The following is a 12752-nucleotide window of genomic DNA, read 5'->3' as shown; positions in this document are numbered from 1 at the left end:
TGATACATCTATGTGAGATTTATTGATGTTACAGACACTGTATAGCATGTCTTTGTTTACTGTGATTAACACAGAGACCACATTGATGAGAGTCTGAGCCAATATACACTTCTATTGCTTGATTGATTTCATTTGATCACCATTCGGTTAAACTGGGACTTAGAGGGTTGATTTTCCTCCACAGAGTGCAGAGGCACCAACACTTGAATACAAAAGGTTACATCTTACATGTCATGTTGAGACTTGTATTGGGATCAGGGAGTGGCCTTTTGTGACATTTTGGCTCAGAACTCTTTGTGGTCTACAGGTACTTTAGTGTCTCAAAGCCCATACAATTCAGGACCTTAAACAGCAGTAAGAATGCACATCAAAAATTACTTTCTCAGTATGTATTAAAAAAAACAGAAACGATACTATTAGATGCAAAAACTTACAATTGAGAATACATTTTACCAGTTGAATTGAATGCTTCTGTATTAGCTTTCAATCAGAGCTTACTTCTGTTGCTGAGCTGTATTGTTTAAGTAGTCACTTCACCAATTAGATCGTATTAATCCATTGATCTCCACTCAAATCTTTCTGTTTAAAAAAAAATTATTTGGGCAAAAATTGTTCTCCAATCTGCATTTTTACTAAAAAAACGTGCATTGTTTACTTTAGTTGTTCCTCTATTTGAATGTGTATCTGTGAACCTCTAAGATTGTATATTCCAAAGATATGTTTTAAAGTCAGCCAGTAGAATGTAAATGCATCGCTTCTTTTACAGAGAAGTGATAAAAACCAACCAGACCAGCTTTATAAATCTCTTCCTCCACCTCTCTCTCTCTCGCTGTCTTTCCCACCCAAATTAATGGTGGTGTTGAAACTGGTTATTAAATAATCGTACAGGGTGGGCAGCTTTAGCCTGTCACTCAAGGATGTGAGCATATTTGTATATCCTTCTATTTTGTATATGACATAAGCGTCAGTAAATGTGTTTGTGTCTTTTCTGAGATGTGTATCCTGACAATATCTGTTCTTTCAAATAAATGTGTGAAATGCTCAACGTTGATGTTTTTAGATCCAAAAGACAGATTTAATTATTTCATTATCATGTTGCTGTTATCAGTGTTATGATTTCTCATCTAATAAGATTGCTTGCGATGATTTATAATGGTGGGATGTAATTATTCCTTACTTAATTACAAATTTGAGCTATTTAAGTATTTTACTTTTTGCTAAATTATAATTCTACTCCACTACATCTCAAAGGCAAATATTGTAGTTTTCAATCCATTTGTCTGACACCTTCAGTTTCTGTAATAGCTTTCAGTCAGAGCTTACTTTTGTTGCTGAGATATATTTTTAAGTAGTCACTTCATCAATTGGATCATATCAATCCATTGATCTCCACTCAAATGTTTCTGTTTTTGTATTTGGGCTAAAATTGTTCTCCAATCTGCTTTTTTTTCAATTTATTTACAAATTACGGTTTTGCATCCACTTTTTTCCGAAAAAGCATATAACACCATATGAGTTGAATTGAAATTTGAATATACAAATATTTGTTGTTGGGGGAAAATCTCCTTGTTAAGCAAATTTAACTCTCTTATTTCTAAAGTGTGCCTTTACAACTTTAACTTAAGGTGAATATCTGAATAGTTGCTCCTCCATTGTTTGTGAAATGCCAGAATTAAGATGCTCGAGGTAAATGATATGTCTGTTGCGCCCCTCAGCGTCCAGCCCGCCGCAGGTAATTCACAGGTGAGTCTTGACGTCATACAGGAAGTGGACAGAGGCACCGTTGACTTTCTGCTTCTGTGTTGTCGAGCAATTGTTGTGCTTGAAAATAACGGTCATTATATTTTTCAAAGGGAAGTGCCTGACAAAACGGAGAGATGTGCACTTTTGGTGAGTGTTTCTATCATGATTCCTACTTAGAAATCTCGCTTTTAACGTCATTAAGCCTGTCTGTCCGTCGCTGTATTTTCCCTCCACGGTACACTGACCGCAGGCCTGCAGGGAGGAGGATGGTTTCGATGTTCTAACTGCACATGTAACGTGTTGGTGCGCGTATAATAATAATTGCTCTGGTTTATACTTCGAGGAAATGAGCTGTCATCAGTCAAAAAGAAAGAGGATAATAATTAAAACGTTTTTAAAATATCACGTAGGCCCATGCCCTCACTGCTTCTTCACATCTCTGACTCACAGTAGCTCACAGTCAGTGTGAGCCTTTCTATGCAAATGCATGTCCATCTCGAGCAGGTGTAGCCTACTTGTTTCAGGCAAAACGACCAACTGTGCAAGATAAGGTCTTGAGTTGATGCAAGTGTTAAGTCTGTGATGTTTAATGTTTGAGAGCATAAAGCCGTTTCACAGGCAAATCATGTTGCTTTTTGGTCTAATAGTTCAGTTTTATGAAGTCCTTTTGATGATGTTGATAAAAATGCACTGCGTGTACAAATGTGCATTTCATTTATGTAGGCACATATAAAAATATATGTATGATTAAAAATACAAAATGTACATAAGGAAGCATGTCCTTTTTTATATCAAAGGCAACATGTATATTTTTGTTCAGGGTTTTATTAAAGAATGAATGGTGTTTGAAATATATTATCATTAGACTTTTTAAGATATCAAACATTTAAAATCATTATCAGTCCATCAATACCATAGTTTGTATACATGTCTATACAGAGAATGAACTCTGTGAACTCAAACTCCACCTCAGATATTGTTTTCAAGCTGCATGCTAATATGAATCTATATCTCATAATAATTAGAGGTATTGTATTGCTTATATTTCTGTCATCCAGATATGGAGAAAGGGCCAAGGGGGCTGATGAAGAAGGGATTAACTCTCATCCTGGTCGGCCATATTAACTTCATTCTTGGAGCTATTGTCCATGGCAATAGCCGCGTTCACACCAAGTACTTTCCTGTACTTAGTTCCGGCACTAAGAGCCCTGGCGCTTTTAACCCCAGGGCACTTAGTACAGATCGCGTTCACACCGGAGTACTTTTCCCTGAGGGAAGATTACAAGTACAGTAGGTGGCGGTAAGCACCTTAAAGTTGTTTGCAATCCGCTACAAAACAAGAGAAGAAGAAAAACTTCCCGCGTATACTGTCTGTTGTTTACCTTCCGACCTCAGACATGATGGAGATGGAGTCGACTGAAGTTGTGCTGTTTGTGCTCATGTTATACAGCTTTGTAACTTCGTTAATGCGACCAGAGCCTGAGCCTATTAGGCGTCCGACAAAAATCCGGAGCCGCCACACGTCGAATGCTATAATCGCAAAGTTTCTTCAGCATCAAAGGCAGTTCAAAAGCTTTAGGAAAAGGATTGGCCGACGGAAAGCACACATGATTGCCATGTTTCACCGTAGGATGGCTGATACAGGATCTGTTTAATCGCCATGTCGGTTTTCTTTATTGCACTCTCAAGACATAACATTAAATAGAAATATTTTAAATGTAACTAAAGTGTCAGTTGTACATGTCAGTAAACATTGTCAATATAAAATAAAGTGTCAGTTGTACTATATAATAACAGTAATAACAATATAAAATAAATTCCCAGGTGTAGGGATAGTCTCAGCAGCAAACCCACCTTTATTATATATCTTCCTGAGACCCACTGCATCCGTCTGCCATAAACACTATGCAAACATACATGTTAGTTTTGGCCCATAGTGGACTCCATGTTGTGTTGTGTGAAATGGGGGGGAATTAAAAGTTTAGGTCAAATAATATTTAAAATTATATAAATTATCATATTTGTGTATGTGCCCCTGCCATTCCCCCACAAGGTTGCAACATTGATGATAAATAAATGACAAATAAAGCTTTGCCAGTTTATAACCGATGAAACATGATGGTATCAGAATAATCACTTACATGTGATGTATAGGATGCTACACAGGTCACAAAAGATAAAGTGTCAGGAGAAATAAGCTTAATCGCCATGTCGGTTTTCTTTATTGCACTCTCAAGACATAACATTAAATAGAACAATTTTAAATGTAAATAAAGTGTCAGTTGTACATGTCAGTAAACATTATATATAAAATAAAGTCATAACAGTAATAACAATATAAAATAAACTGTCCCAGGTGTAGGGATATTCTCAGCAGCATACACACCTTAGTGCAACGTTGTGTGTCGTGTGTCAGTATTTACAAAAACTATACCAAATAAACTGTTATTAAATGCAGTTTGTCGCTCATCCTGCCGCTGCGCCGACGCTTCCTCATGGCGCAGCGCCCACACTTCATCCTGGTGCTGCTGGCGCTCCATCTGCTGCTTGAACACTTCTGCCTGGCGCTCCATCGAGGTGAGCATCTTGTCCTCCGTTTCCTGGGCCTTGGTGAACAGCACCATCTGATCTCCACGCAGCGACTCTTTCACCACGGCACGCCGGTCCTCCAACGCCTGGGCGGTGTCAAAGAAATTCGCATCCCGTGTCCGCTTTCCTAAGAGGGGAAAATAAGCAAGATACAAGATCTGTTTAGTCGCCATGTAGTTTTACAACATACTAGGAATGTTTTTTTGTATTTTCACAAATAGAATTAAGGTTTCACAAATCTGAAACTGTTATAAAGAATCTTTTGACTCTCTGGGATAATCCAGTCCAGATTTGATGAGTCTAGGTATAGTGGTTTTAGATCAGGACCTGGTCTAATGTGGTCTACATGTAAAAAAAAGCACTGAAATCTCCCTTTTTTGTATTTTCACAAATAGAATTAAGGTTTCACAAATCTCAAACTGTGTTATAAAGAATGTTTGGCCTCTCTGGGATAATCCAGTCCAAATAAATCGGCTATGCAGCGATTCAAGAGGTTCAAACACGGAGGATTGTTCCTTTTTGAAGAGTGCTTCATGTATGCTTGAACTTTGTTTAATGTTGTTGAGGCAAGTTAAACATAAAATATGATGAATATTATGAAATAAACATGATTGTGAACATCAGTTCGATGCGTAACGTTCTTTCAAGACAAAGTTACAGTGTGTGTACCTTTGCGTTTGGTTGCTGGTAAGGAGGACGAGCTAGCGCTGTGATCTAGAATGCAAAGCTCGCTTGTTTCCAATCCCGAGAGTTGTCCATCCTCGCCTGAAACAGACGATTAGTGCCATGAGTTAGTGAAGCAAATTACAGAAACACTGCACAGTTATTCACAAGTCAAAACGTTTTCAGAACGGCCGAGAATATCTAGCTAGCTAGATGTAGCTAGCTCGGGGCCGGTGTTAGCCTATTCAGCCTAGCATGGCTAGCTTGATCTACTGAGCAAATAAAAGTACATCTGAGACCATTATTGTGCAGATTAAAACCCCAGTGCATGTAGTTGATTTTACCTTCGTCGTGGTAGTCATCGTTGGCCACTGAATCCGCCGTTTGTAGTCCTGCCTGAGTTTCTTTATTTTTAGCCGGCGGGGCTGTGTACAATTCCCAGGTCGAGTGAAAGCTACCGAACTGGCTTCAGTAGCATTCCCTGGGTCGCCTCCTCGGCGTAGATCTCCAGAAGCGCCGACACCTCCTCATCATTTCTTGATGCTTGCCATAACTGCTTTCAAAAACAAACACAACGCACGGAGCGTTGTGTTTTTGTAGCGAGGAAAAACAATGGCGTCTCCACACAACATTTTCAGAGTTGTACGGGCGTGGTTTGCAATTCGCCCAGCCAATCAGCACTGGGGCACTTTTGGAGCACTTTTCACCCACAGAAAAGTACGCTCTCTGAGCTGGCTCTAAAAATGGGGGTAAAAGTACCCGAGATTAAGTACGATTGTTGGTGTGAACGCGACATAAGGGGTACTCACGGAACTAAAACGCGAAAAGTACGGTGAAAGTACTCCGGTGTGAACGCGGCTAATGAACTATAGCGGCCTGGATTAGGCAGTAAAGACCATTTCTGTTTATCGCAGAGCGGACTTTTTGTTGAGTTTTGTTTGTGTTTTGCTGGAAAACTGTCAATATAATTGAATAACGTCTAAAACCTGTCTTTGTTTATGTGTGAATGTGTGGATGGAGACAGTAGTAAATCAGGTGCGCCGGATTCATTTTAGAAGTGGGGGGGGCAAAAAAGTGCGTGTGTATGGCCCAATCCCAAACCACGCCCTGCACACTCCCCCTCCGTGACGGAGTGAACTCCGTGGAGTGACACATGAGGCTCCCTCCTGTCAGATGGAGGGAGTAAACACAGCGGCAAGCTTTGGGACAAACTCCCCTCGCTCCGGCAGAAACAGGAAATGCCGTAACTGTATGTAACAACGGTTTCAAATCAGCATCTCTTAGACAAAAAATGTAAATTAATAACTCAAATAAAACTCCAAACATCTTTAATTGTGTTACTTTTTTGTAAAGCTCTTTTAGTTTTAAACCTGATGTTTATAAGCTTCTTAGTTTTTGCAACAGTCTGTAAATATACACAACTTTATAATAAAATGCACACATTTACCTTTTTCTAGACTAAACACAGGTAGCTTATGATCCTAAGTTAAAAACATATGAGGTTATCATGAGGTTGTTAACATCGCAGTTTATCAGTGGGTTATTGATTCTGCGTCAGTCTTAGGACAGTCATACATTCCTATGAAGTCTTCATGGACAACATAATCAGCTGATACCCATCGTACAGTCAGAAACAACTATTCATGGAGGCTTGGGCACTTTTTCCAGTTATTAACTCCGGTATTAACAAAGCTATCATCTCCACATTTTGAGAAAGTTACAAGCCGTTTGACAGCAGCAAATCTGCATATTTCACAGAAGGCCCGTTTAGTGGTTTTGCAAATAATTAACCACTCTCTGTTTTTGTACCATTCTGCGTTGAAGTACCTTTCTCTTTGCCCAGACGATCTAGCGGTCTCCTTTTTTTCGACAGTTAGCTGTACAGCTTTACCCGCCTCAATGTCCCGACAACAAACCTCCATGCAGTCGGAACCAGCCTGTTTCGGTTCAACGACGGCGGTGGGGGTGGCGGCGGCGGTTTTGACAGTCTCTGCGGCCGCAGAGCTGCTGCTTTTGGGTTCATCTGGCTTCGCTGTTTCTTCTATGATTGATGAAGGTCCAGGCTCCGGAGAAGTGGATGTCAGGGATGTGACCTTCCAGTTGTTAAATGTAAGTTTAGATTGACTGTATTTACTTTTCTTCTGCGCTGGTTCTTCTGACTTGTTTGCAAGTGTATCTATTCTTTCTATCTAGGTTAACGGCTGACACACACAGAACAACGTAACAAAAAAACTAAACAACGTAACAAAAAAACAAATCTAAGCTTTTTTATTGGTTGTAATTTACATGGATACATTTGAATGGTGTGACAATGTCCTATTTGATTGGGTTAAAATGTACATATTCTTCCTGTTATGTCTGCCTGCTTTATTTTACCTAATGCAAAGTGACCTGCTCCATCGAAATCAGTCGCATTGACCCGAAGACACTTTTTGAGTTGTATACACTGTTGGAAAGAAGAGATTCCTAGCTTTCTAATGATATCAGCAGTGAGTAAAGAATAAAGAGAGTAGGCCTGTTATCAGTGGCGTTTTTATATGTACAAAAGTGGTGGGGCACAAAAAACTTAGATGTCTATATATAAGCTTCTGCAGTGACGTGCAGTGAGGTTCATGGCTGGTGAGGCACTGGCACTGACTCTTCAGGTTTACAAATATTATATTTTGACCTAAACCAAAATATAATATTATTTTCAAAAGCTTTTTTTGTCTGATGCTTCGATTAATTTTAAACAGACAGTTCAACAAAAGGATACCCAAAAAATGTCATTTTATCATTTAAATATTGAATTGTTCTCTCTTAGTAAGATCCCATTTTCAATCAAATGGCAGTCTTACCTTGACTTGAAGATGAAGTCCATTTGCCTATCCTTCTGGACAAACATTTCTATTACTTTTTTGTAAAAGTCCTCCTTATCTTCTTGTAGTTTCAAAAGTCTATCATAAATCTAATCCATAGATTTATGATAAAAAAATTATAAAAGTAGGGTAGACATGTGGATGTTATCCGGCTAATCAAAACGTGCATTTATCTAACAGGTACGTTTCCCACAGATCTTATTTCGAGCTATTTTCTAAAATCCTCTGGAGAAATCTCATTGCTTACTTCCTGGTTTTAGGACGCGCCACTGCAGGGGTCCTTCTCAGGTCGATTAAATGGAATCCTTGCGTCCCTCACTTGCGTCGTTTCCCTGCGTTTAGTCCCTCCCACCAGGGAAGCATGGAGAGACGCAAGGAAACCACGAGAAGCAGGGAAATGAGTTTTAAAAGCAATGGGACGTCCTTTCCTCCCGAGCGTCACGTGAAGCGACGTCCGTTTGTGATGACGCCGCACAGCTGTTCGTCTGACAGCAGCTCTGTCCCCGTTATTTTCACAAACACCCCCGCCTCTGTTAGTACACATTTACTGACACAAACATTTGTATCATCTGTTGTAGACCTAAATACATTAAATAAAATAAGAACTCATTCTCAAAAAAGATAAACGCCATTCTTAAAATGTATAAACGAACAATAGTTGGATTAATATTGATTAGAGTGCACAATAGAAATAAAATAATTCAGAGAAGAAAAAGAGATATGTGTTATCTATCAAAACCCAGTTAGATTAACATTAATTGGATTGCACACTTAGTTTGTGTGGATATGTAGCAAATTAACATGTTAAATAGCACTTAATGACTGACTGAATGGAAATGACAATAAATGAAAATGTAAAACGAAAAAGCGATCATGAAAATGTTTCCAATAAATGAATAAAATAATTTTTGACCACTTTGTTGTTCAGATATATCACATATTTGTAACTGAATGATGCATTCATTGAAACAAAACACAGTATAAACTGAGGAGTGAGTCCCGTGAGTTTCATGTGTTTTCTTCACTCCGCTGGGAAACTGCTCTCATGTCAAGAAGCATCAGATCAGTGCATGCGCTGCATCGTCCAATCAGTGAGCGATACACAGTAAGGGGGCGGGGAGAGTATCTGAGGATTTCACCGGAGGATGGTCTGGTGGTTCCTCGGTTATCGCTCCTCCATTATCGCTCCTCGCTCCTCGCTCCTCGATCCTCGGTCCTCCGGCAGAAATAAGAGCCATGGGACGCTACTCAAGATGGCGCAGACAAATCAACTTCCGGTGATACCGAGGACCGAGGAAATGAAAATAGTCGACCTGAGAAGGACCCCAGCTCTCTCGTCTCCTCTTCAAGCACCACACTTTTCGCGGCACACGTACTTACAGCCAATCAGCTCTGAATGATTTGAGATGACGTATGGTGGGGATGGTAGCTCCGTGCCCCTCTGGTCATTATTTTTTTGCCACACACATTACATTACAAAATACTCTGAGCATGCGCAGTGTAGTTTTTACAGTCACCGTTCACTTCACAGCGAGAGGAAGGGGCATAATCAGGTTTTGTCCCACATGGCTCTAAACAGCTCAATAGGCACACACTGTGACTGTAGACACACTAATTAGAAGAACACAGACTAAAACAGCAATGTACAGACGAATCAGATGATTAAACATGATCTTAAAATATATTTTATATATTTTTTTATTTTTTTTTTTGCATTTTTGTAATCATTATTTGTAATACTTTCTGCTGACACTAGGTGGGGCTGTGCCACACCTGCCCCTAATGACCAGTCGCCACTGGATATCAGGATTGTTTTTGTACTCCAAATATTAAGCAAAATATGTCACATTATATAATGACTGTTACAGAGCCATCATTTTGAGAAAAAGGCCTTTAAAGTTTCCTCTTCTCTGGAAGCGGAGCAAATGATCAAAGTAGTAACGGAGGGAAGATATTTTTGTTTGGATTACTGGTCTGGGGGAAGCCCGCGAGTGTGTGTGTATACGTGTGTGTGTTTGTGTATTTTGCGTTTGTGTGTGTATTGTGTTTGTTTCCCGGGGAAAACACTCACGAGAAACACCGGCTGTTGTTATGCCTGCTGTGACGTTACGTTACTCCGGTCTCCGCTTGTAATTATGCCGTTACAAGCTTTCAAAGTTGTATTTATCATCTAAATTTGCCGAAACAAGTTTAATATTCTGAAAGCCTAGACTTTATTTATTTGAAATCAGATACAAACAAACTGTAACGGACCTTGCCGTGTTATATATGATTACTATACGCCTTACATTCATTATTTCAGCGGAGGGAGGGGAAGCGGCGCTGTGGAACAGCAGAGTGGCGAGTGAGAGCTGTCATCTTCCCTTTACAAGCTTCAAAAATGCCTGTAGCTAATGAGATTGAATATAACAATAAAAAATAACAAAATATACACAGCTAGATCAGATCGCGTTTTAGATGCGACTCTAGAGTAGAGGGGAATTATTGAAACGGGATTTGTACAGTGTTCCACGGCATCCGCCGCTGCGAAAATGTAGGGCAGGGCTCAAAAGTGGGGGGGCCAATGGCCCCCTGGCCCCCCCGCTTCCGGCGCCCTTGGAGGGAGGAGGGGAGAGACTATAAAAGATGAGTGAGGGAAACGAGAGATCTTTAGAGTTTGGGGACTTTTTTGAGGCTTTATTTTGGGCCCTGGGCTCTTTTAGACGGCTCTAGGGGGTTCACTTGGGAACCTATTGCTTTTGTACTTTGACCTTGTGTCCTTGTAAAACCATTTTGTATCTTAATTTTGTACATTTCGACCCAATGGTCTCTGTGGTGGTCTCAGAAGGTCTCTGCTTGGTCTTAGAGTGAGGTAAGAACACCCTTCCTTGGAAAAGGCTGACATTAGTTGATCATTTGGACTTGAAATTGTTTGAGGGGAATAGAAAACCTGCTAAGGATAAGCTGTAGTTTCATATTGGTTACTGTGGTTGATGTGGTTTTGATTGATGCTGAAATATGACGTGCTCTGCTGATGTGGTAATATCACTGGTGTGATATCAGTGATTGACTCTGGCTATGTTTGATTTTACATTTGTATTGTTTTAATTGGCATAACTGGGGATGAAAAGAGGGGGTTAGGGATTGTGGGTCCTGAAGCTGCCCTAATTACCAAGGGGTCTCTCAACGACACAGGGTTTCTCCTCCAGGGGCAGTTTAGATACTGCTCTGGGGTTCTACCAGCTCACCAACACCTACTGCACTACACACTCCGTTTTGCTATCCTGGCGGTCGGACATCCGACACTTTAGTGCCTGAAATAAGTGATACGACGGGCAGCTGGTGTTAGAGGCCACGCTGTTAGTGCCCCCCTAAGCAGGTTACGGTGATCTTGCGTGTAGATTCTGGGGGGTTTAGTTCTAAAGGTAGGACGGCCGTTTTCCGGAGCCTTATCAGCATCGGAGCTCGGTATCAGAGACGACCTAGATATTACTTTTGGTTGTATCAAAGTTAAATTCGATGTTGTAGTTCATGTTTTGGTGTGACTAAAACTACAATGTAACCGAGTAAAAGGCAATCAGTCTGAGACATAATCTATATATATGATTTAAATGATTAGAGGAACATTTGACACAGCAATGCTGAACACTAACACAGTTCTTCCTCAGCGTGCTTCATGTTTTGGTGACACTAGTAGAAAGGGACGTCGTTCATGCACTATTTGATCTGTTCTATTTGTTCTATGTCCTATATATATATTCATGTTGATCTGTTAGAGGAGCCTGTGTTTTGAGACATACATTTATCCTGGAGGCAGGCAGTTCAAAATGGAAACTGATGTTGTGTTTACGGATGATGTGGTCAAGAGGGAGCATGTAAACAGGAAAGAGAAGTGGACCCAGCACTGATCCTTGGGGTACCACCTCTTTACCCTCTAAGTGCAGCATTTACCAATTTACAGCCATTCATAGAGAGGCTGCCATACAAGGAGCCCACTGCTCAGAGAAACTAACATCCACACATCGGCCATCGGGAGCAGCTCGGGGTTAAGTATCTTGCTCAATTTACATCAGGATCAAACCCCCAACCCTTCCATTGGTAGAAAACCTCTCACAGCCCCAGTCCCCCAAACTGGGGTCTGGACCCCCTCAACTCTAACCATCAGATCAATGTCTTCCTGTGCAGCAAACTCAAGATATCAACATGTTCAGATCAGAAGTCTAACCAAGAAGAGCGTGGCTTTGACGTAAGTGCAAACCCAGAGATTACTTGATAACTCTAACCCTTCAAAGTTTCCACTGACGATGAGATAAAGATGTCATGTTTTCGGTCCACCAATGAGACGCTGTTGCTGAGGGTTGATACAGATCTTAGGAAGAGGTGTCAGTGTTTGCACAACACTCACCAGGAAACAAAGTCTCCTTTCACACCGGGGACACATATCTATGTATAAAACACATCAAGAAGTGCATTTTGCATGATAGGTGACCTTTAAAAACATATATATACCTCATCATCTCGTAAAAGGTACTCCTTACGTACTGGAGGGTCTGCACACATTTTGCTGTTTTGTTTTTGCTTCATTAAACGTCTTTGATTGGAGCAAAAGTCCAACTGGTCCTGAGCATCCTTAAGTGTTCCCACAATGCTCCCTTCACTGGTTCACAGTAGCTTCCAGACACTGGGACAGGCCTACAGTTCAGGACTTGGTGAAACCATTGGGATTACCAGCAGGGATACAGGGAGACAATACATCAACACACTATATATTACGAAGCATAGGCTTTGGGTGCTCTTAATCCATGTACTGTATGAACTACAAAAGAGCATATAGTGTTTGTTGGGAAAGGATCAGATTGTATTTCTGTTTTTTAAACTGTAGTATGTGCTCTTGTGTTTCACTGTTGGTTTAAAGGCTAC

The sequence above is a fragment of the Trematomus bernacchii genome, unplaced genomic scaffold (genome assembly GCF_902827165.1).
Source record: "Trematomus bernacchii unplaced genomic scaffold, fTreBer1.1, whole genome shotgun sequence".
NCBI lineage: Eukaryota > Metazoa > Chordata > Actinopteri > Perciformes > Nototheniidae > Trematomus > Trematomus bernacchii.
This window is presented reverse-complemented; position numbering follows the sequence as displayed.